The 26,970-nt window shown below is 33.9% G+C and overlaps 1 protein-coding gene across 3 annotated transcripts in view; it reads right to left on the bottom strand.

Annotated features, from left to right (window-relative positions):
• Positions 1-26,970, bottom strand: part of SCARB1 (scavenger receptor class B member 1) — a 1,184,693-nt gene that overhangs the window by 12,627 nt on the left and 1,145,096 nt on the right. The gene's annotated exons all lie outside the window — the stretch shown is intronic.

The following is a 26,970-nucleotide window of genomic DNA, read 5'->3' as shown; positions in this document are numbered from 1 at the left end:
ACACTACATACTCTTTCAAATGTGGGGGGCTTTACCCCCACACCCCCTATAACTTAAATATACCACCTCCGAGATTGCACCACACTGGAGGAAATAGCAATGCCATGGAAATGGCCCACCAAACTCTTTCCCTGGGAATGAATTTGATGTTCTGCGGCTTCATTATTTTTAGACTTCAAACTTCCCAGTTCGAAGTTTCGGCATTCAGGCATTTGCGAGTTCGGACTTATAATATACACCTGTATGTATGTATGTATGTATGTATGTGCGTATATATATATATATATATATATATATAGACGATAGATAGATAGATATATATATATACACATATATATATATATATATACATACATATATATATATATATAGATATATATATATATATATATATATATATATATAGGTTTACTTCACATCACTTAAAACCCATTTGACTGACTTTCATTTCACTGAGACCAAATCATCTAATTTTTCAAAATACTGAAAATTCATTTCACTGAATCTCATTTCCCCAAAATCTTACAATGCTAAACTTCAAAAGACTAAACCTTAAACCATAAACAAACATACTTGCAACACTAATAACTACCTCTTTCCAGAACTTAAGAACTACTTACTTACCCTCTTAAGAGAAACTGGACAATATAAAACCAAACTAAGTGCGGGGCTTTGCCCCCCCCCCCATACCCCCTAACTATATATACTAACTCCAGGATCGCACTACAATGGGGAAAAGGGCATATAATACCTTTTACTTGCCTTACAGTACTCTACACACTGCTACTACTGCTGAGAATGCACAAAACATCAGCCATATTACTTTAGATACTTCCCATAAAAATGTAGAGAGACATACTCACATTTAAAAACACTACAACACTACTTTCTACATGACTACTGATATTCTGACAGTCAGCACTGTATCACAAACAAGTCACAGGTGAATGGAAATCTACATCATGTCTATGGCTTACAATTCAATGAAATGAGATTCAGTCAAATGAGTTTTCATTATTTTGAAAATTAGGTGAATTGGTCTTGATGAAATGAACGTCAGTCAAATGGGATTTAGGTGATGTGAAGTAGACCCATATATGGGTGGCGCAGTGGTGCAGCGGTTAATGCTGTCGCCTCACAGCAAGAGATTCTCTGGTTCGATTCTCGGCTGGGGTGCCTTCTGTGTGGAGTTTGCATGTTCTCCCTGCGTTCGCGTGGGTTTCCTCCGGGTACTCCGGTTTCCTCCCACATTCTAAAGACATGCTTCTGGAGCATTTCTCCCCGGGCCTCCACTGAAAACAGGATCTGTGGAACCTAGTCAGACTTTCCCGGTTAATAAATGTTAAATAAAATAAATAAAATAAATATGTATGTGTGTGTGTCTATCTATATATAGAGATAGACAGATATGTTACTGTCTACAAAATATGTATGTAGAATATGGAGAACTAATTAATATCACTGCTTAAAGCTATCTATTGAAGCATGCCTGTAAAAGGGCATTGTACTGCTGAGTGTACTTACCTGGCCAATAAAAGCAAACCAATACATAGAAGTGCTAGTATCCTTCAGTGGTGCTGAGCTTTTGTCTGCAATATCTTCCATTCCCAATAAATAACTGAGTGCTACAGAATCTATTTCAGTTTACTGTGAATGACTTTCTCATGGTGTTGAGTTCTCCAAAGTACAGTCACATGTTGTGAGTGAGTTCTCTCAACAAATACAAAGAGATTTATTTTCTCTCCTTTTTCTGCTCGTCAAGGGGCATGAGCAAGTGTTTAAGTATTCGCCTTTCCTAAACCATTATACAGATTGTTAAAATAATCAATACTCCAACAAAGGATGGACAAACAGAACTGTACCTCTACTCACCCTTAGTTACTGCTGGCTACAGGACAGGAAGTTCATGACTTCTCGAGATCAGTAACTGTAAGTTATGAACTGCTAACATTTGCATTAAAATTTCTAGCCACAAAACACAACAGATGGGGAAAGGGGGTAATTGTTTTCAGCCTACCATACCTAACATCTTATTTTACTGAGCTTAATTCATGTTGAAATTAGACTATATTATATAGATAAATGACAGCAATCCAAAATGATGTGCAAATAAGTAAAACTAGTGGCATAAAGATGTAGAAATTTCTATCAGAATCTATCTGGTTTATGTTTTTACATCTGCTCTTTGATGTACTTGCAATAGTACATGACAATGCAATCATATCAGGTGACAGCAACAACAGGATTTAGCTCAAACTGTTATGCTGCTTTCTTGGGACACCATTTACAAGGGTCAGGCTGGTGATAAAATCAACAGCCATTTTCCTTAGTGTTACAGTAAAATTATCTAAGATCCAGATAAGGAACTTCAAGACTCAAAGTGGCCACCAAACTAGCCATTTGTACCTGGCAGAAGCTGTGGACAAACTATATCATTCAATACACAAGCTTATATCTTTCCCCAGATAAACTGTATTTTTAGGCATGATGCCCAAGCATGAGTGAAATGTCTAATAAAATAAAGTGGTGTTGTTTATTAGCATCCTGCATCCCACCAGTAAATGTTTACCAATTTAGCAAACAGTAAAAGCTATGTTTGCTAACAGACTTTATCCTGCAATTCCAGGTTTTCCTCAGATGAACTGTGTGACAGATGTTTAGTCTGCTGAGTACCTTGCAAGAGTGGCACAACAACTGGAAATGACAATAATAGAATTTTTTTTTCCTGAAAACTCCAATAAATGTTATTTGGTACACCAGTACAGCAGTCTAGTGAAATGTGGGGACTAGCATACAACCTGTCATGCCTGAGGCTGTCTGGGGAAACAGATGTTGGCATCAGGTGCAACCCTTTACAGTTCCTGGGTAGAAATTCCTATTCCTGTTACTTTTCCATTATCGGGGCAACAGTTGTAATGAGCACTACCAGTGGAGTGTGAACGTTATTAATATATATTCTGTTTTACCCGTAGAAAACACACCTTAGAATTTTATATTTCTATACAGACTGTAACACAGACAACAAAATGACCAGAAAGTTTTAACCTTTCCTTTCTCATCGCAAAACATAGCGAGACAGGAACAGAAGTAGGCCTTAATAGCTTAAAGACTATTTTATTTGTAAGGGAGCTCAAGGAAATAGGCAGGGAAACATTTCATACACAGAGAGTAAGCTGGAATCGTAGCAGAAAGAATGTCAAGTGACTTGTTACTGTAAACTAGACATAGCAGACCAAATTCCTTTGTATTTTTTCACTTTCTCATCTAGGAGAAAAAGTGGAAATCCTCCTGAACCTTCAGAAACAGAACAAAGAAAAGGTCAGTGGCGCCTTCAGTTCTGCTGGTGGTAGACCTGAAGCCCTTCTAAATTGGAAGTGTGATCTTGCTCGGCAGACCAATTCATGAATCAGTAGGAGTGACAGATTTAAAGAAAGGTGTATTCAAGGAGGTTGGCTGTTTCTACCAATAGGTTTTTGTACTTGGATTTTTCTGCTGACTTGTGCATTCCTACAGGTGTAATTGTTTATTCTTAACAAGCATCTCCTACTGTTTACGAAAATCGTCAAGAAGACTAGCGTGTTAGGACCGTTGCCCCAATATCGGAAAAGTACCAAATTCCTTCTTAGCATGTCTCTCTAAGAACTACTACTCCCTCCAAAAGAATATGATGATCTGTGACTGTTTTAATTGTAGGAATAAAACTGCAGTCATCTGAAAAAAAGGCTTTGGCTGTACTCGGGAATTTCTTTTCTAATCCTTGTAGATGAGAGCATGTTTCTCTAATCCATGAGATCTGAAGGCATCGTTCCAACGGTCTTGTAATAATTTGTTGAACTCTCACTCTAAGGTCAGCTACCATAAAAGGCAAGCCAATGATTTTGTTTCAAGATTCTTTTAAGATTGATAACTGGAGTAAAGCATATCACTGTATACAGCCAAGTAAGACTGCCACCTCTCTTTACTGCTACTGTTTAACATCTTTATTAAACATAATTGCAGTGACATAGGTACACATATATTAACAGAAAAGAAAGCAAACCATAGTGATATTGCTCATTGTTTTGTGCAGTACGCAAATGTTTTCTGGTTAATAATTATCATTCACTGGATTACATAAATTACTCAATTTCTGTCACAATAAATCTTACTCCTCCTGAAAATTATTCTGCCTGCATTGTTCCCACAAATTCTATTTATTTCTATTCCCCTTTCTAAAGATTCTACGTCCAGTTCTTCTGCTTCATTTATAGTTGGTTTACATTTTGATTTCCATTTTCTATAGTTGCTTTTTTGGCAGACAATGGCACTTAAGATGCAACTATGAATAGGCAATTCATATCATGTAACCCAAATCAAAAATAATAATTTCCTTAATTACAGCTCCCAAAATGTCCTTTTCTGGATTTTACAAGAATAAAGTAATGTAATCTGCAAATAAAACTAACTTTTCTTAATTACCATATTATTTATATCCTTGACTTTGAGTCTCTTATTTTCTTTGTCAATGGTTCTAAATATAAAGCAAATAAAAAATAGGAAGAGGACTACCCTGCTTTGTTCCTGTGCAAACACAACTTGTTGGAGAGAAACCCTTGCACTCGAATTCTTGCCTGTTCTTCTTCTTCTCTTTCAGCTGTTCCCATTAGGGGTCGCCACAGTGGATCATCTGTTTTCATTTCTTCCTGTCCTCTGGATCTTGCTCTGTCACACCGACCACCTGCATGTCCTCTCTCACCACATCCATAAACCTTACCTTAGGCCTTCCTCTTTTCCTCTTACCTGGCAGCTTCATCCTTAGCATCTTTTTCTCAATATACTCAGCACCCCTCCTCAGTATATGCCCAAACCAATGGAATCTTGCCTCTCTGGCTTTGTCTCCAAACCTTCCAACCTTCCCTGACTCTCTAATATACTTATTCCTAATCCTGTCCACCCTCGTCACACCCAGTGCAAATCTTAACATCTTTAACTCTGCCACGTCCAGCTCTAACTCCTGCCTTGAATTGACACAAAACAATTGACAAAAGTGAAGTGAGTTGACAAAAACACTTGAATTCTTGCCACTGACTCTTCAAATTGTCTCCTAATTGTCTCCCAAGTCTCCTAATTGTCTCCTAATTAACCCTATTAATCTATCAATGAATGCAAATGCTACCATTGCCTTAAAATCCAAGCTGATTATCAAATGTTTTCCCTGCATCAAGACCCACCAATCACAGTAGTGTTGTCTTACATTCTGTTCCCATCTGGATCACCACTGTTCATCAGCACAGTATAGCCAAACTACCCCCTTACGCTTTGCTGGTGTGGTCAATAAAAAGGCTGAAACATACATGTCCACACCTAGTGGGGGTTGGCTTTATTGGCCTGAATGTAACTATATAGACTTAAAAAGTAAAAAAAAGTCATGAACATTCAGAAGCCATACAGTTGAAATACTTGGTGTCTTTTAGAAATCATTTGCATATATCCCATGGACCTCCCTGGGAGGTTTAAGGTATCACACACTGAAAACTCTAGCTTGGTTGGGCTTTTCTTACAGCATATATTTTTTGCAGTACTACTGGTAAAATGGGGTGGTGTCCAGTTTCTTAAGAGTCAGTAAAATGGCACTAGTCCCTTTACAATATTATGGGAAATATAATTTAAAGAGTATGTGAATTACCATTGAATTATAACCAAGTAAAGAAAAATATTAAATTATACTAAATGCAATTACCCCAAGAAAGTAAACTAAATGTCTCCGTCATCATTTTAAAGTTCCTTGCTAGACTGCCAACCAGTAAGGTAGAATTATTCAGTTAACATAGTACAGTTCAATGTTCTTAATCACAGCCACAGTTATGCACTTTTCATAGCATTGTCCTTCATTCTTAACAATCCAACTCCTGTCATATAACTGGAAGTATCAAAAGCTGTCCAATGTGCATGTGAGGCAGTCTTGGTAACAGTATTCAGTAAATGTTCCACATCCATAAGATCCTGCTCACTGATAGATACTGTTCTAATCCATGGACTGCTTCAGCTATAACTTCTGGAAAAACAATATGACCTTACAATTGGGAGATCTCAAGAACAGTGCAGAAATGGGGCGTGGCCAAGGATGAACACAGGATAGCAGCAGATTTCTTCAGCTCCACCAATTTCATTACATTGACAGGAATTAATTACTTAAAAAATTAATTCTTTAAGTAATTTTCTTTCTAAATATGTTTGTTTTATATAGTTCTTGAACTATATCTAAAAAAGAAAGGAAATCTTAATAATATTCCTGTCAGAAATTACTTTGGAAATTTTCCTGTCAGTTTATCAGTCTGAAATGAGTTCCAGTAAGACAAATTCTCAAGACTCCAGCATCAATAAAGAACTTCAGTCTCTGATAATTATAGTCCAGCAACTTACTGCTAAGATGGATAAAATGGATACTAAAATAGACACTTTCATAGAAAAAACTACAAAACAAATAGACTTGTTACATATGGACCTGCAACAACAGAAGATCCAGATGACAGGAATAGAAGAAGCTGTGAATGACATGGAAAATAAAATACAAGAACAGGAAATCAACATTGAGTTTCTGCTGAAACAAAATACACATTTACAAACAAAGCTGGATGACCTGGAAAATAGATCTAGGCGCAATAACATTAGGAGTTTTGGACTGCCAGAAAATATTGAAGGTAACAATATTACTTCTTTTTTAACAACATGGCTCCCTAAAACTTTAGATTTACCAGAAGCATTCTCTTTTGGTATCGAAAGAGCACATAGATCTATAGCTAATACTAACTCTAACAAAAACTATCCTAGATCAGTTATAGTTAGATTTCTATCATCTTTTGATAAAGAGATGGTTCTTAAATCTGCTTGGGCTAAAGCTCCTGTTAAGTTTAATGAGACAACTGTGCGTTTTGACAATGACTATTCTTCCATGGTAATTGCTAAAAGAAAAGTTTTTCTGCCACTAATAAAGGAGCTTAAAAAAGCACAGTTTAAAACATACCTTCTGTTTCCTGCCAAACTTAAAATCTTCCTTCCTGATGGTGCTAAGGTCTTCGATGATTTAGACTCTGCTTTACTGTTTGTCAAAGAAAAAAGGATTTTGGATAAAATAGAAGAAATGGAATGGGCTAGTTCTTCATTAAAGAGATTGGCAACTGAAGCTTCCTGGAAGACTTCAGAGAAGAAGAAGAGACTAAAAAACAAATGATTTGTTATATGTTTTTTCTCTCTCATCATTTTAGTTCATTATTAATCTTTTGAATATAGTTCCTGCATTTCCAGAAAGCCACAAATATTTTGGAAAAGATTTAATCAAAGTTATTCTCTATGTGTAAAGAAATGTTTTGTTTCATAACCAGTCAAAATGCCTGAGGATTTAATGGCAGGCTGTGACTCGATTTGTTTTTCTTTCTGAAAAAGTAAGGTTAGTAATTTGATACATTTTTTATCTTTACCTTTTTTTCCTTCTTCTTTATTATTTTCTTTGTTTAAACAATGACATTCTATTTAGATTATGTAGTGGGTAAAGGGTGGGGAGGGCAGGAGAGAACAGTAATGAAAATATCATTAATAGAATAATAACATATGTATTTCTTGTAAAAGTTTATAAGTTCTTCAAATGCTATTTCTAATTATACTTTCTTGATTATACTGCTTATGCTTGTTTGTAAATAATCTGTCATGCTTTAACTAATAATAATCAGAACTAAATAAGAGTAAATAATATGTTTTATTTTTAACTCTATTAATATAAACAGTAAGTAACATTCCATTGTATATACTTCTTACAGCTTTCTCTTACATTTTTTATTTCTGCCTCACTCCCTTTTATTTTCTACTCTCTTTTCTTTTCTTTATTAATATATAGAAATGCTTTAGACTGTGTGGGCACAGTGAATAATAGGATTTGTATGAAAATTGAGTTGGGAGAAGAATGCTGAGTTTTATTGCTTGTTGGTAATTTTGAGTTTAATTTCACTTGCATAGAGGCTGTGATGATCTGTGGAATACATTGTGGAGGTTCTGTCATGTTTAGATGCATTTACACTGCTAAATGAATGTTTGTCACTAGTTTTTAATAAGTTTCCCTTGAAATGTTGAGAGAGACAATCTGGGATGTGGGCTGTCTTATGCACAATGTCCTTGAGTTACCTCAGAATCTTCAAATCACAGAATTCTCACAGAGAAACTGAAAGCAGTTAGTATAAACAATGACAAGGTTATCACACTGACACACCACAGATTCAGGAAAAATACTCTGTTCATAAAATATGTCAGTTATAATGAGTTTAAATGATGTAGTTTCTTGTAGTAAGTAAATGTCTTATTTTAGAAGGCATAAAAATGAAACATTTATTTAAATGTTTTTGAAAATCTACTTAACAGCAGCATAATAATCTGTGTTAAAATTTTGTGTTCCAAACATATACTTTACTATAGCTCATTTAATTCATCTGATTGACAAACATAAATAATCTTATAACTCTATTCTGGAAGAAATGTCATGTGATATATTTTAAAGCAGTAGGTTAGCATGATTGTAAAATCTGGTTACCAATATGTGTTTGCTGTGCATTATTTTGTATAAAGCAGACAGATTTATTCTAGGGACAGCAAGTAGGATAGTGCTCTACTAACACACAACTCAGTGAGATCATATATATATATATATGTGTGTGTGTGTGTGTGTGTGTGTGTGTGTGTGTGTGTGTGTTGTATCTATGTATATATGTGTATGTGTATATGTATGTGTGTGTGTGTGTGTGTGTGTGTGTGTGTGTATATGTGTGTGTGTATATGTATGTGTGTGTGTCTGTGTTTATGTGTGTGATGGCTTTTTTTTTTTTTTTAGGTAATAACGCAGGTGTTTCTGAGAATCTGCATAACTATGCAATATGATTTATAATAATTTTTATGAATACAATATTTTACTCTATTGACAATAATGAGTTTAAGTAAATGCTCATATACAAACAATTCAAGAATTTTTGGAAGCTGTTGATAGAATTCACATGACAGAAAATAGATGCATCTTAATGCATGTAATGTCTGAATCATATTAGCCAAAGTTTTTGATTTAAATGAATGTTAGAACATAATTTTCTCTCCTCTTGATTTCTAACATTAAGATTATTTGAATGCTATTAGAATTCAAGTGTTATATATTACATAGATCTATATAATAGTATGAACAGTTTTAAAAAAAAAAAAAAAAAAAAAAGTTTATTTTAGTTTATATGATGCTGTTTTACCAAATGTGTAGTTTTGTCTTGATAGATAATTGAATTGAAAACTGTTAACCTCAGTTAAATATAACTAGTATTAAATTGATAAGGTGGTAGCTGAGGTACTGCTGCTTAGGGTAGGGGTTAACTTGAGTAGTAAATACTGCTCTAAGTTGGAGTTTTCAACTCCAGGCGGGATGCAAGGTTTAATCCTTACATTATTTTCACTTGTTCATTGTTATATGTATATAGTTTTGACATCCACAATATATTTTGTACACTCATTGTCACTACAAACAAAATTGAATCCTATACAAAATCCCATAAGAGATTTAATAAATACAGCTATATTTAAAGGTACACCTAAAAGAGGAGATGTAACATTATTTATCTTGTTATTTGTTATTTCGATCATAAGATTCTTGAGTTTTAAAATGCCAAATGACATCTTTAAAAGGAATTTCTTTAAACATTAATGGATTGAATAATCCGTGTAAAAGGGCAAGCCTAATAAGATACATTAATCTACACAAGGCCAATCTAGTCTTCCTGCAAGAAACCCATCTCTTGAAAAAAGATATTGATAAACTAGCCACTAATAAGTATGCAGTATTGGTTAGTTCAGAGCACACTCAGAAAAAAGAGGAGTGGCTATTTTATGGAATAAAAGTATGCCCATTCCTAAAACCATTAAGTCTTATCAGGATGACAAAGGAATGTTTTGTATGGTTACAATACAAATTAATGGGAAGACTTACACTTTAATTAATGTATACTGGATACCTGGAATTGGTATTAATACAGTGAAACATCATATTGATAAGATCATATCATTCTCTATAGGGGATATTATTTTAGCTGGTGATTTTAATTGTATACTACATGAAAGTGATACTACCACTATAAAGAAAAGAAGAATTACATCTAATGCAAAACATTTAAATGATTTTGCTAATTCTTATCATTTGAATGATATTAATAATCAGATAGAGTCAAAATCATTACCATACACCTTTTTTCTAACAGATACAAAACTTATTCAAAAATAGATAGGGTCTTTAATTCTAACCAGATGGTAACAGATTTAATTAATTCCAAAATCATTTCATGTCCTATATCTGATCATAACTCAATTGTTTTTGAATTCATGATAAAAATACTCATAATGTTCAGATCAAAAGGATACCAGCATACTTAACTCAGCTAAAAGACTATAAAGAATATATACTTTCAGAAGTACAACATTTTCTAGACATAAATAATACTCCTGAAGTCTCCATTGTCTATGTTTGGGATGCCTTAAAATCATATCTATATGGACAAAGTATCAGATGGTATAATAACAAAAGGAAATCTTGGGATAAGGAATTGTTAGATATTCAAAGTAAACTAGACTCTTATAAACATAATAATAAAGAAAATATTATGGACAAGAAAGTTATTGAAGAAATAAACAAACTAAATGAGAAATACAAAGAAATTTTAACTCATAAAGTTAAAATAACTTTAGAGAAATACAAGTTTTTGTCTTATTCAATAAGCCCCAAATACTTACATAGACTTAAAAATAAAACAAAAGATTGAATAAACAAAACCATATCAAAGAAATCTTTTCTCTAAGGAAAAAGAAGAATGTTTCTAGTATACCAGAAATACTGGATGAATTTAGAAATCACTTTCACAAGATTAACCATAACAACGTTAACATGGAACCTAAAGATAAAATAAAGGAGTTTATAACCACAAACATGAATAAAAAGCTTAATAAACAACAGATTAAACTATTGGACAAGAGTATTTCATATACAGAAGTTATTACACAAATAAATAAGCTTAAATCAAACAAAGCACTGGGTAATGATGGTATTATACCAGAGATATATAAAATCCTTTCTAAAACTACATATTCATTAATACATAAGGTTTTTATTCTGGCCCAAACTGAGTTAATAACCCCCCCCATCTTGGCAATATACATTTATTTCACCAATTTTAAAACCTAATAAAGATCCAACTAGATGTTCTTCATATCGACCCATCTCATTACTTAATGTTGATTATAAAATGTTTATGAGTATTTTTGCTGATAGATTGAAGACAATTATCCCGGCATTATAGACATAGATCAGACGGGCTTCATTGTAAATAGAAATACTTTTGATAATATAAGAAGAACTTTAACATTAATTGATTTTGCAAATAGGAAAAGAAAGATTTAACACTTATTAGTCTTGATATAGGTTCAGCATTTGATTCAGTAAGTTGGGACTATCTGTTTACCTTACTGAAGTGCACAAATTTCTCTGATGCATTTGTAAATTTAATTGAGCATTTATACAAAGGAACGCTGGCTTATATTAAGGTAGGAACATATGTTTCACAAAAAATACCCATTCTTAAAGGTACAAAGCAAGGATGTCCACTTTCTCCACTATTATTCACTTTAGTAATAGAGCCTTGGGCTAATTTGATTAGAAACAGTACTGACATAGAGGGTTTTGAAATAGAAGAAAATGCAACATCAAAAATTCAACTTTTTGCAGATGATGTTCTAATTACATCAGCAGGATCTAATTCTTCTATGCAGTCTTTATTTGATAAAATGATGAATTTTAAAAGTAATTCTGGTTTAATATTCAATGAAGAAAAAACTAAAATACTACCTATATATACACGAAAAAATACTCTCATTAGTGATTTTACTAAATATGTACCCAACTCAGGTCAGATAACTTATTTAGGTATAATACTATCTAAAGATATTAAATCTATTATATATAATAACTATAATACCTGTTTTCTTAATATACAAAATCTTTTTAATACCTGGAATAATATGTTTTTTACTATGGAGGAGAGACTTACAATTATTAAAATGATAATATTCCCCAAGATTTTATACTTAATACAATCAATAATACTTTCACCTACAAAAATAACTATCAAGAAACTGAATACACTAATGTTAAATTTCTTATGGGCACCTAATAGACCTAGGATTGCATTAAAGAAACATACTAATAGCTGGTCTCAAGGGGTTATTTCTTTTCCAGACTTTAATTTATATATTATCTCTTCTATTATAAAAGTTATTACTTTATTAATAGATCGGTCATATGTCATAAAATGGAAAGATTATTGGGAGCTAATTAGTATGCACTTCATGAAAATCTCCTTAACACATAAAAATATGATTATAAATAACTCCATGTTGTGGTTGCTAAAGGAATTTTGTACTTCACCTATTACACCTAAACATATGGTCTGTTACCCATTAAATATTATTATTAGTTATCGTAACTTTATATTCATGCACCCTAAGTATAGGGAATGGAATTTTATTGTATTCCCTATAATTTATACTCAGGGTATGCTTATGTCATCTACTTCTGAAGGAGCTCATTTAGCTATAGATAATAATCTAAAGTACTGGTATCAGCTGATATCTGATAATAAAGTTAAAAATCTAGATTTCTTAAAACAAGAATTTGATCTAAGAGAAACTTGCTGGTTAGAGGTTCAGATCTTTAGACAACATCTCATTGATAGAATAGATCTAATGTCTATAACAGTTAAAGAATCTATTCCAAAACTGATTGATTACTTGATAATAAATTTACAGCATAAAGTTTCTGATAAAGGTAAACTTTCATATATACATAAAATTATCAGACAAGAAACTTTTTACAATGTAGATTCATACTGGAATTATTTCACCTCTATTAATGGGGACCCACCAACTCAACAAGATAAACAATATATATTGGAATCTGCTTATAGAACTACATCTTCCATTGTCTGGAGACTTTATACATGGAAATTTTTACATAGATCTTTTTATACACCTTTGATGATGAATAAAATTAATAATAAAGATAATCTATGTAAGAGATGTAATGTAGAAATTAATGCTGACTGGGCTCATATGTTTTATGACTGTATGAAGTTGAAAGAATACTGGAAGTCAATTAATGAATTTTTGCAGGCTCTTTTACAGATAATTTCATTATTTCTAAGTCTCTTATATTATTCAACACACCTGTACCTCAATGTGTTAAAAAGATTAAGCTTCCCTTGTTATGGTCTATCCTAGCAGTGGCTAGGAAAATAATAACTAGAAATTGGATTTCAGATACACCTCCTTCGTTCAATGAATTTAAAAATTTTATGAATATAATGTGTCATATGGAAATAAGCACAATTAGAATGAGAACAACTAGAAAAACATCACATTTTATTGTATGGGATAATTTACAAAATTTGTTAAAAAAATTCTAATTTCAATAGCACAGTATTTTAGTTTAATTAATTGATCTGATTGTAGTGGATGTCTTTGTAAATACTTTAGTTGTTTTGTTGAATATTATAATAATACCTATTTTTAATTATTTGTATACAATTGTTATGATATTTCTCTTATATGTTAAAACAATAAACTTGTTTTAAAAAAAAAAAAGAACAGTGCAGAAATGGGAGCTTGCAAGCCTAGATTCTCTAGCCCCAAGATTCAAAAATGACAGCTGGGTTCTTATAAAGGTGTGCTATTAACTTCATGAGTAAGTAAACCATGTGTACCTCTTCTGATTTCATTAACTATTTCATATCTTTTTTTTAATATAACTCTCACTGAATCATGTGCTTGCTGACTCAGATCTGAAGTTCAAAAAATCAGATGGTTAATGCATATATACTTTAGTTTATAGTTCATCTATGACACTGTAGGCCAATATACAGGGTGACACACTTATAAAGAGCTGTCCTTAAGGTGACATTAAAAATAGAAAAAACATCTCCATGAATTGGCATTAGCTCCTGGAGGCATTGAATACTCCAACACCCTTAGTGGTAAAGGTGAAAAGAGCAGTGAAAAGCACAGCTTCAGAAATACTTAGCAAACATCAAACCATATCCCAAGAATAAATCACATATTTGCATTCTGTGACATCTTGTGTGTTGGAAAGTAGTTATAATGCCTTTAAGTGTGCATAAATGGACTAGTGTCTGTAAGCAATCTTACAGTACATAGCTCGGAAACTGATGTTTTAGAAAGGTAATCAGTCTCTCTGTTAGCCTATCAATGTGGCATATAAGGGTGTATTCCAAATGCAGCAAATCAGGATGTTGGTTCATCTATCAAGGTCTCATTGTGGGTCAGGATAAGGGTTCTGACTGAGGGTTCAAGACCATCAGAGTTTGGTGTCCCCATCAAGGCTTATTGTAGGCATATTTAAGTTAACTCATTCAAGCCTATAACACCTTTTCTTGTACATTTCCACTTCATACCTATAGCTCCTTGTGGCATCCATACATTTTTTTGAGTCTAGCTTCATTAACTAAGCATCTTACCAGCTAATAATAGGCAGTATTAGAAAGCGTAAGCAATTACTAACAAAATTATATCAAGATTGTTAACCTAGGTTGTGGTGCAGTGCAGAAATTAATCACTATTTGGCACTTATTATTCATATTTTCATATTCATGTTCATATTTTATTATCTGAGAGTCCTACATGTTATTGAATGGTAAGGTGTGATATGCCATGGAGGGAGACAGGAAAATTCATTGCTGATGTCCATTATATCACACTATACCTGAGAATCCATAAGCTATTTGTTAGTAATTATGAAAATAAACAATATTTTCATGTGTACCTAATACTTCAAAAACCAAGAGACTTACAACTGTTGCATGACATCAGGTGAAACTTTAGATTTTGTTGAAGAAAACTATTTTTGATATTTGCACTGTAAGTTGCACATCTTGAGAGATAGTTGGTGTTATTTATATTGTTAAATATACAATTAAGCACATGTTCATATTTCTGTAAATATCTCAATAAACATACATTCATAGAGGAATTTCTTTTTATCATGAGAAAGCTTACGTCTGGTTAACAAAAATGTTCTAACAATAAGTTAACTTCCAAGATATAAGAATTTTTTGTGAAAGTGGTGTTTGTGTGCATTACAGTATTTATGGAAAGATTATGAATGCACTATTATCACGTAAAGAATACTTATTTGTGCAATTGCAATACCTATTACTCTTCACAAAATATTTTCATTTATCTGTCTTATGCTTTTTAAGTTTATTTTTTCAGAAAATGCTCTGGAATGAAAGCTGTGTGTTGGCTGTTGGAGGTGTGACATTTCACAGCACACAGGTGTTTACGAGTTAATTTTGTTTGATGGACCTGAAGTCAGGACCTGGCAGGGCCTACAACTGTGATGTTTTATTGGGTAACCTAGAGTTGGAAAGGCTGTACTCGGACTGAGTGTGTGTTCTGCAAGTCCATAAATGAACTGTAAACCTCGTCCTAAGGTGATGTAAATATATTGTGTAGACTTCGTAAAAACTGAACAAACTAAGTGAGCTGTGTTTTTCATTTCTGTTTGGAATAAATCTGCATTTGTTTACATATCTATCTCCAATGTGTTTTAAGGAGTTTTCTATATGTACACATAAATAGAAACCTGGAAAAAAAAATGTTTTCTGCCCACCTTCATCCTCACACCCCCAAAAATTCTTCAGTATGAACAGAAAGCAAGTTTGGCTGCCTATCCATTCTTTCTGTACTGTTCATGTCCCTGACTGTACCGTCATTGGAACCACCTCTGAATTTCACTTACTACTTCTTTATAGCTAAAACTGGCATGCTGTATATAAATATCTGCAATTTGGCTGCAAGAAATTGCAGATGTATGAATAATAGCTGATCTACAAGAAGGACTTTCTCAGTGGGCTTATACTACAAATCTCCAATAAAGTTAAATGCTATGAAAGATGTACCTTTCTTTGAAATATGTGAGCATCTTTGCAGCTGGGTTTGAGGATATGTATTCCACTGCTGAACCAGTTAAGATTGCTTTCAAAATGTGGGACACCTGGAAATGAGACAGACTATGTATAAACAACACAATGAAATTTCTTTCTTACTAGAGAATCCCAAGACCTTGCAGAAACAGGTCACCACCCAATGAAGGTAACAGTGGGCAGAAAAAAATATTTAATATGGTGATACTCACTAATCTTACCTTGAACGACCCCCTGCACATGGGAAGAGTCCCAAGCAGTTGAACAAAAATTCCAAAAGAAAAAAATGCAAGTTAAGGATACCATTATTCCCTGAAGGTTAGGCTTCCACAAAGATGTCCAGTCTTTGGAATGAATGCCCTGGTTATAAAATTGGTAAAAGCGAAAATTTAAGACCAAGTGGCCACAATGAAATATCAGCTATGGCCGCCTACTAAAAAATATGCATTACAGGCAAAACTTCCTCTTTTCTCCAGTACAGTTCCTCTTGACTTCATTACCCAAGAGATGATTAGCCTGCTGATGACAGGATATAATGAAATTAAACTAGCCATTTGTACAGAGCTAGCTTGGCCATAAGGAAATCAACCAACCTATGGAGAAGTACAGTTAGACCATCTTCTGGAGTGCAGTGACTTCCCTCAGGTAGAACTGTAATAGAAGGTTGAAAACCAGAGTATGAAGGATGCACTGCTCATGCTGTGCTATTATTGAATAAAAAGAAGATAGACATGTTCAGAGAAAGATCCAAATGCATCACATACACCTACAGAGCTCCAAAGAGGCTGTGTTGCACATTAAAGATATCAGCTCAGGAAGCTATTGGGTAAGGGTAATAGCTTCCCAAGACTCTATTACAATTCATGGGGAAGGAATCCTCAAAGAACTACTCAACTTAAGCCGTACAAAGCTATTACCTTTCCTTTGACTACACTGACAAAAGCCAAATAGAAAAATGTATATGTGATAATCAGTTAAATGAGATCATGAGCAAAATGATGTCTTAAGCAAGTAATATTCTTAGATTTATAATTTGCGAATCAAAGGGCAGCATAGCAGTCCAAAATGAGAAGGTCTACCATTCAGTCCTGTACTCAGCCCTAATAGAGGAATTCATGGTAATACCAAGAACCTGTACTCCCTCTGCAAATAAGTTAGAGACATTAACAATGTTACTGATGCATACAAACAGTACTATTTCTTTACTTTACAAAAATAAATACTCTATGATGACACTATTCCAAGCATCTGCAATTGTAGCTCCATAGGGAAGGTCCACCTAACCACTCAATTTGCAGTGTTTCTACCACTTGCTGTTCCAAAATATACCTGATTTGTGGAACAGTAAGGAACCAAATAATAGAAAGCCTGAAATATCAAATGGTAAAAAAATGTTATAGTGGAGAATAACAGCAATGGCTAATGGTAGAATGAGGTAAGTTTTTTTAATCCAAGCAGGCAACCATACATGGGTAGTAGGTGATTTTGGAGTGCTTGTGTTGGTATACTTTGCTGTAGGAGTTGGTGAGCAACTGTGTGTCAGTGTGAAATGAAGATGCACTAAATTACCTTGGTCCTTTACTCTATTTACTATTTTATTGCAGTCAGACATCTGAGAAATGCATAGAGAATGGAATAGCTATAACTGCTGGATATACAGGTTATATATGGACGAAAACGAATGTTGGCAGTTGTTCAATATTCCAGCTTTGTGTGACTAATGTGATTTGTGTGACACATGGGGATATTTTGCTCTTGCTGCTGATTTCATTAAACAAACCTGAAATTGCATTACTGTGGCAATTTTTCCACATTCATACATCTGAAGTGTGCATAATTAACAAACTGGTTATAACTGTTGGGTGGGGGTGTTGTCTGTCAATGAACCAACCTTTCACTGCTGTCATTTGCTCATTTTATATAGCCATGAATCTGGATTTGCAGAACTAGAATGAAGTAAGCTGAAATACTTTATTGCGACTATCGTGCATTTTTGCTTATGAAATGAGCTTGAAAAACATTATTTATGACCATTAATATTTTACAGTAATCAGAACTTGAGGTGTGCACAGTCCACCTTATATGGCCATTATTGGTATGTATGGATACTGTCTATGGATGAAAACATCAAGCTAACAACCATTAGTCTGACTTTGCAGGACTATTATGCATCTATATCAGTCAAGTTAGAATATTTTACTGATGTCATTTCATCACAATTAGACCTGAGGTGCACACAGTGAATACAGTGGCTACAGATGATGTGTATGGACATTGGTAAATTTTAATGGAATCACCTCAAGTGGTCTTTTATGATTTAAACATTGTGAAATGGTATGGTTATTTTCATTTATTAAAATTTGTTATACCACCTGCTAGAAAATGTTCAAGACTACTCAAATTTAAAACACATTCTCTAACAATACTCAAACAAATTTTCTTTATTAAATAATAAATAGATTTGAAAATAATGTGATAGATAGGTATACATTTAAAATTATCAGGAAGGTAGACGTAAACAGCACTTGCATTTATGTAGGGTCCTAAGGAGGTTGATGCTTTCTAAACTACCCATGACCCAATGTACATTTAATCCTCTAGTGCTCTTGTTTTCCATATTTCTGTAATGTTTTTCTTAGCCTCCATCATCAATAAAATCAATATAGTACCATTCATGTTTTTGTACATTTAAGACATTTATTATATTCTAATAATGTTTAGCACTTTTGTAAGCTCAATGTTTTCTGTTATACTCTTTTCAACAATTGACACTGCTCTTCTTTAAAAGTACTGAAACTAGAGTATAACAAAAATGTCATTGCACCTACAAAAATGAGTCTCAGCATTTAGAAACATCATTCTAAACCATTATAGAATATATAACCATTTTTGCATTAATTTCCAAACAAAAATCTTAAACCTTCTCAGCTTGAATGAATGTTGTAGTAACTGAAAAATCTATTCTCATGTTGCATCATTTAATATATTTATTTAATGTAATACTCCAGCCTGTGTTAATTTTCCTCAAAGTTCTACATATACTGCTAATCAAATATTTTATTACTGGGTACTCACAACCAGCAACCATGATACCACTGCTGTGAGCATAGTGTGTAACTATTACATCAGTCCCACATGCCTGCTATGTCAACTACTCCTTCATAATCTTTTATTAAGATTTATGTCCACATACCCCAGTTTGAATATAAATGCAACTTTGCCACTAAACATCAGTCCTTTTGTTTTTTCCCCAAATTTGTAAACCTATTTCTCCCTAAAATCTCAATTTACTGTCACCAATAGGCACTTAATAAATCTGACCAGGGCTTAACCTCTTCTAACATTAAAATATTCCACAAAGTCTCAAGCACATATTTCATTACATATACAAGGACAATGCAGTCACCTAACATAATCCAGCTATGCAGATACTATGTCAAAAATTATTTTTTTTTTTCATTTTGTTTTAAGTACATAATGATCAAACACGTAAATCTTTAGCTGCACTGTCTCTTTATACAATTAGAGAATTTCAACAATAAGTCCACCTATTTCTTTTGAAAATACCACTTTCTTCCAGATACCTGTGTTTTATCTACGCCAAATAAAATCCTACATCATAACTTTTCATTGCTTTTAAAACAATTGCCAGGGACATTTGCTGGGAGTACCTGAAACACAAAGCTTTCACACTCTGTTTCAGTTTTAACCCAACCATCTTCCATTTTTAAAGATAACCTTTCAATTTTTTCTTTAGTTCAGCAAACTTATTAATAGACTGCTTAAAATATTGCCTAACCAGATTTCTAAATGTTTAATAAAATCTGCCTGCTATAAATAAGCATAATCATTTTTCAAAACTCAGGGAGATACAGAATTCACTGTAATTAATAGTCATTGCATTTCTTTTATTTTTTTATACCATGAAAAACACCAACCTTTGTGATATTTTAGTGAAACACTCCATTTCCTACACCCAATTTGCCAAATACATTAATACATTACTCAGAAGACAAACACCATTATTTTAGTGTGTGTCAAACAAAATCTAAATAAACAACTAAAAACGACCAACTATACTGGAAGTAGTGAATATAGTAACAAAAATTAAACCACTGGAACTGGGATCTTCAGAAAAATGTAGGAGCAAACTACATCGGAAAAAATGGGAATTGTGGGAATGATACATACAAGGAAGGAATGAGGTCTAAAAGGAGGCAGGACTTAAATGAGCTATGTAATGTTTGAGTGTGAAAGATTGGATAAATTATAAGTGATGTGTAATGTTTGCAACTGGGAGTGTGTCAGTATGGTTTGTGATGTAAAATGCTTGTGACTAGAATTGTGTTGGTGTGGTTTGTTGTCATTTATATAAATGTATGATTGCCTATGTAGTAAGTGAAGGTTTAATAAAGATGTTTCTTGTTTAAAAATAGGCAGAAACTGAATAAATTCTATAATATTGCTTGGGTTATATGATATATAGCAATATATGTGAAGTATAATGTTTGTTATGTTAATATAGTTTGATTAATTTTATATGAATGTATGTCAAAAGTGATAATTCAATAAATGTGTTTGGAAAAAAAACTCCTTTGAAGAACCAATGAAGCCACAATGTTTAGCTCTTTCATATTTTGTTGTCAGGACTTCTTCAGAATGAGCATCCATTAATAAACCAATCTATTTATATCTCAGTTTACAGTCACATGATCGCACATAAAGCCCATAGGCGGGGGATCTTTAAAATACATCTAATATTCAAACTGCCATTTAACCCTGGACTATGTTTGCTCCTAATCTGAGTTGCCAACACAGTTCTTTTATTTCAAGCAAGTTGTTTATGTCTCCTTTAAAAACCTAGTCTCTACCCAATCAAGCAAAAAAGTGAAAATATTTTACAAGTCATACACATTATAATGTGTCTGTACAAAGCATTCTTTCATCGTTCCTTGTGATAAACTGAACATGTTTGTATACCAGCTTTGAGTTTCCTAGTTGTTTTGCCTATATAGAAGGAATCGCAATTCTAACAATTATTTGCATTACAACCATTTTCTTTCTTTATTTTTTTATTTTTTTTTTTTTTGCTTGGCTAAACAAGGAATACTTTTTTTATGCAATTTCCCTTTATTCTCAATTGCCTTGCTTATATAATTAATACAAACTACTCTATCCTTATAGCCATCTCTGTGAGTGTCCCTATGGCCTTTTAATTCAATTTCATAGCCATTATCTGGTGGCTAACTGTAATATTATCAAACATATGCATTACAGTATTTTTGTGTCTATGTTTGCTCTAGAGCTCTATTTCTGACCTTGCAACTTAGACTTAACTTTGACTTTCTAATTGGCTTTTTTTAACCGAGCCTATTCTGAGCAGTGCATAGTAATTAATGAGCATTGCATGAAGGTCCTTAAAGCCTATATGTACTGCAAACAATTACATTTTACTAGTTAACACTCTGACAGTACTTGAACTATCCCCAAAATTGACCAACAAAGTGGAAACTTGATAAGCAAAGGGGATAAATCAAATACTGCTGGCTGTGTACCTGGCCTATTGTGCTAATTTATACAGGTGTATGAATATACTGTCTCCATCCTTTCTGTATTCACAAGTAACTCTACTATATCATCTCTAATTTTTTTTATTCTCTTATTCCAGACCACTGTTCAACACAGGCAGACCAAGCCATTCATAAAACAAAACTCCATCTCCCGCTTGGAAGACTGCTGCACCCAGCTACTATGTTTCCAGCACTGCTACTTTGAAAAAAATATAAAAGTATGCATGACTAAGGTTCCTCACCCTACCTGTGTTATTATGCTGCAGACTACATACATTTGCAAATATTGTTTAGCATACACACTGTCAAGGAAAAGATAGTCATGGTTTCACCAGCCCCTTTACAGACCCCAAAACAAAACATTCAGCATCCACTACTCAACATAGGAATACAGCCTAACTCAAACTCTTTTCTGTCTCAATCTGTGTAGCAATTTTGCTATGTACTTCTGAGCCCTGATTCTACTCCTATCTGTATCTAACCCTATTCCAACTTCTCCACCCCTTCCTCCCTTTCTAACCCACCTGTCCAGCATCCACAGCACCTTTTTTATCCAGTTCTTCTTGCTCATCCTTTACCCTGATCTGAACCTCTTCTCTTACCCCCCCATCTCAGTTCTTCTAGCTTAACCTCTGTTTTGCTCTGAACTCCTTCTCTTAACTCCCTCCAATAGCTGATATAGCTTTAACTGGCTCCTTACTATTAGTTTACAGAACTCCACTCCTCACTAATTGTTTTTTTCTCTTTTTCAACTGTATTACAGCTGTGATGGTTCAGTCCCACTCTGTTCAGCCATAGCTTAGTTTTATAAGGATGGGGGTGGGGGTCAAGTAGTTTGAATTTGTCCATGAGAAGGTTAGACAGGTTAAATAAGATGTTACTGTGACAGGGTAAGGTTTATCCATGTTGGACAGCAAATGGGTAAGATTAAGTGGTAAGTTAATGGGTGGGATATTAGTTTTATAAAATGTAAGGAGAGAAAGGAAGAGGAAAGGAGTGATGACTTAGATGAAAATCATGTTTTAGGAAGGTAGGAAAGATAGGACTGATGGAAGACAGAGAGGAATAGGTTAGAATGTCAGGTTTTAGTGTGGACCAAGAGGCACATAGAGTGACAGAAGGGGGGGTGACATAAATGCTGGTGGGAGAACTTGGGGAAGGAGGAGTAAGGAATAGAATGTAGTATGTGCGTGTAGTTTGACGTAAGGCTATGGTGTAGTAGGGAAGGAGTGGAGCAAGCTATGGGGAAGGAGGTGTGGTGAAGAAGAAGACAGAGTGTGTCAATCATTTACAATGAACAGGAAGATGTGTTGTGAGGAAGAAGATGGAGTGTGTCAACTGGTTAGGATGAACATGAATAGGACAGAAAAATTAAGAGAGTATTAATGTAGAGTAGGTCAGAGTGATTGGGAATTGGGGGTAGAGTAGGGGAGCAAAGTGAAACCCAAGTCTAATGAGGGCTGAACAGAGTGGGGCTAAGCCAACCTTCTCATGGACAAATTCAAACTACTTGACCCTCACCCCCATTCTCACAAAACTAAGCTTAAACACTTTACTAATAATTCAAAGATTCCTGCACTGCAACTCATCACCAATAATATATTCTTATGTGGAGATATATACCCTAACCCTGGCCCCTATAGCTCTCCAATTCATGACACCATACCCACACCCCCATCCACCACTCACTCTAAATCATCCACCAAGTGCTTAGCTATTATTTCAATGATTATTGGCAGCCTTCTCAACAAAGTCTGCGAATTTCACTCATGGATTGCACACTGCTCACTTGACATAGTAATTCTCACTGAAATTTGACTTAAACCTCATTTCACAGACACTGAAATGCTTCCTCCCAGGTACAATATCTTCCACTCTGATAGGATCCATAAAAAGGCAGGAGGTGCAGCTATATTATATTCAAACCATTTTAATCTTTCCCCAATGAACATATCACTCCCTAACTTTCACCTGCTGAACTCATACTAGCTAACTTCAAACTAAACAACCATATAAAGATTTGCATTGCATGCATGCGTGTGTATATCTATATATCTATTTTATATATATATATATATATATATATATATTTTATATATATATATATATATATATATATATATATATATATATATATATATATATACACATATATATCCCCAGGAAATAACATCCTGGATCTCCTACTATATTTTAAACAAAACTATAATTCTAGGTGATGTCAACATCGACTGGCAAATTTTGACCACCCATTCCCCTACCTCTAGTGTAAATCTCCATGGTTTCACTCAACTAATTTCCACCTATACCCGCTATAACAAATCTATCAATTCTAACTTAATACTTGATTGGATCCTAGTATCCAATCCTAATCTCTACCATAACCCCAAAATACTGCCTGATTCTATCAGTGACCACCTCCCAACCTGCATTCAGATGTTCTCTCTAGCTAGATGGCCAACTGAGAGCAGTGAATTTTTAGAGCTCCATAAACTAGTATAATAATATAGGAAAATTTTTATTATTTTCAAGTTTAAAACATTAGAAATCTATAGATAGACTACATAAATATCAGTTTTGGCGGAGAAATACAAAAATGTTCCTGTCAAGTAACTTGGAGATATATTGAGTCACTGAATATGAACAACTCAAGGAATCCAGATGCTGCTTTGAAAAAAGAACTGCAATTGATGACATCTACCTTACAGGAACTATCTTAAAAGATGGATGGCTTTAAAAATGACTTAGAAAACCTCAAATTAAATTCTCATAAACAGACTGATACTCTTAAGGAACTATTACAGCAACACCATACAAAAATAACTAATATGGACACTTCTCTAAATGACATTGAAGGGAGACTCAAAGAGGAAGAATTCCAAAAATAATTTCTGCTTAAACAGAATACATGGTAGCTTAACAAAATAAATGACTTAGAAAACAGGAAAGGAGAAACAACATAAGGATCTTTGGTCTGCCTGAAAACACTGAAGGTGAAGACATTATTTTATTCTTAACAACCTGGATTCCTGAATTTTGAGACTTGAAAGGGGGACTTTCATTTGGAATTGAAAGGGCACATAGAGCACTGAGGAAACCTGCTTCTAATGCAACAAATACTCCACCTAGATCCATAGCTATACAATCTCTTTCATTTTTGCACAAGGAACTAATATTAAAAACTGCTTGGAGAAAATCACCCGTAAAATGCAATCAAAGCCTGATAAGGTTTGACAATGATTATTCTTCCAGAATACTAGAACAAAGGAAAAAAGTCTGGCCAATAATAAAACTGTTGAAACAAAACAACATTAAAGTACAGCTGGCCTTTCCAGCCAAGATAAAAATACTTTTTGCCAATGAGATGAGAACCTTTAATGACTTAGAGGAAGCTACTATATTCATCAAAAACAACATAGTGTCTATCCCAGAAATGGAATGAATGGCCCCTACTCTTAAAAGAATAAAAGAAACAAATCCTTGGACTGATGGTAGAAAGAAGAAACAAAAAACTGATTCCAAGACAGCTGTCCCAAAAAAATAACTCTTACAACTATATCTCTCAAAGTATCAACTGATATGGTACATCACTTGTCATCTGTTTTTATTTAAAAAAAAGGCTGGTTTCTTAAACAACTGAGACACAGTAATGATTTATTCAGAATGTTCAAAGAGTCCAATAATTCTTCACAAACAAAGGTACGTAAAGATGGGTTACTATTTACATTTTATACAAGTCAAACAAAGCAACATATAATACAAACATAGAAATTTCTATTCCCCTACCTGAACTCAATGAATACTTATTAATTTTTCATTGGTTTTACTTATAGTAATTTAAGTCATTAATTAACAAATTGAACAAGGTACCATTCATCAGAGTTCATACTCAAATGTAACAGATTAACATCATATATAATAGCAGTAACAGTAGAGTGTTTTGAAAAAAATTCTGTCATGGAGACTAATGCCTTCTTCAGTTAAAGTATGACTTAGAAATGTCATGTATATCCTGGTTAAATAATAGTAGCACACTTAGTACAAATGTTATCATTATTCTGTCTAAATATAGTTAATATCAGTTATGGCAGGTATCACAGCTACAAGTGCTGTTTGATCAATTCTGATATGGTGTGCGTGGATGCAGCTGTGTCTGGCAGCTAGTACAAATGTCATTTTTATTCTGTCTAAACATAGCTGATATCAATTATTGCAGGTAAAATAGCCTTGAGTGCTGTTTGATCAATCCTGATATGGTGTGCGTGGATGCAGCCGTGTCTGGCAGCTTGTACAAATGCCATTATTATTCTGTCTAAACATGGTTAATATCAATCATGGCAGGTATCATAGCTTTGAGTGCTGTTTGATTAAGCCTGACATGGTGTGTGTGGATGCAGGTCTGTCTGGCAGCTGTTGTATGCTGCTATTTTTGTCTCTGGGAAGTTATGGGTTGCAGCATGTGATCGAGGTTTACTGATGCTTGTGTATTAGGAAGAGATATTTGGTGTTTTAGCCTGGATCCAGGGGAAGGGGATGGATAAAACTATGATTTGGGATATTTTGGAAGAGAATAGTTTGTTTATACATCAGCTGAGTGAGAGGTGGGAAGGCTGGAAGAATGTGTTATCTCTTGTTGTGGCGGCTTGTTGGGAGTTTTTTTTTTTAATATCTGTTTGCTCTCTGTTCTTTTCCTGGCTGCTGCCTCGCTGAAAGGGAGGGAACTTAGGCTTGAAGTTGCAATGAAGTGAAGTGAAGTTTCAGGTGCATCGAAAGCCTCTGGTATGCAGTACACAGACACACTAACAGAAACAAATACTCCCAGGTTGCTATGGTAATGGAGACAAAGTGACAATAATGCTTAAGGGCTCTAAGGAGCCTCCAAGATGATTCTCGGCAATTAAGTTTTTGGTTTAAAAAAAAAAAAAAATATATATATATATATATATATATATATATATATATATATATATATATATATAAGGGCTGTTTCAAACCACATGTACACATATTGATGGTCTCCCAACACTTCGTTTAGCTCATTATGTTGATTCTTGATAAAACTAAATAAATAAATAAATAAGAGCAATTTTATATTTAAAATGTATTTTGGTCCAAACACATTAAGGACTCACATATGAGTGTAGGTCTGAGTTACTGTGAAAGACTAAAAGCACTTGGTCTTGTGCAGTACCCTTTGCAGTGGTTTGGTCGTGCTGGGCATATGGGGATAGCTAATTCTAGGAGTGTTTGGGGTTGCCGGGAAGTGCTAGAGAGAGTCATCAGATTTCCTTCATGGAAATATCTGTGGGAATGGAAGGTGTATTGACTGGTTCACTGGCATAGTGGCCACTGCATGGAAC

The sequence above is a fragment of the Protopterus annectens genome, chromosome 4.part0, assembly GCF_019279795.1.
Source record: "Protopterus annectens isolate FY-2018-M chromosome 4.part0, PAN1.0, whole genome shotgun sequence".
NCBI classification, from domain to species: domain Eukaryota; kingdom Metazoa; phylum Chordata; order Ceratodontiformes; family Protopteridae; genus Protopterus; species Protopterus annectens.
This window is presented reverse-complemented; position numbering and strand designations above follow the sequence as displayed.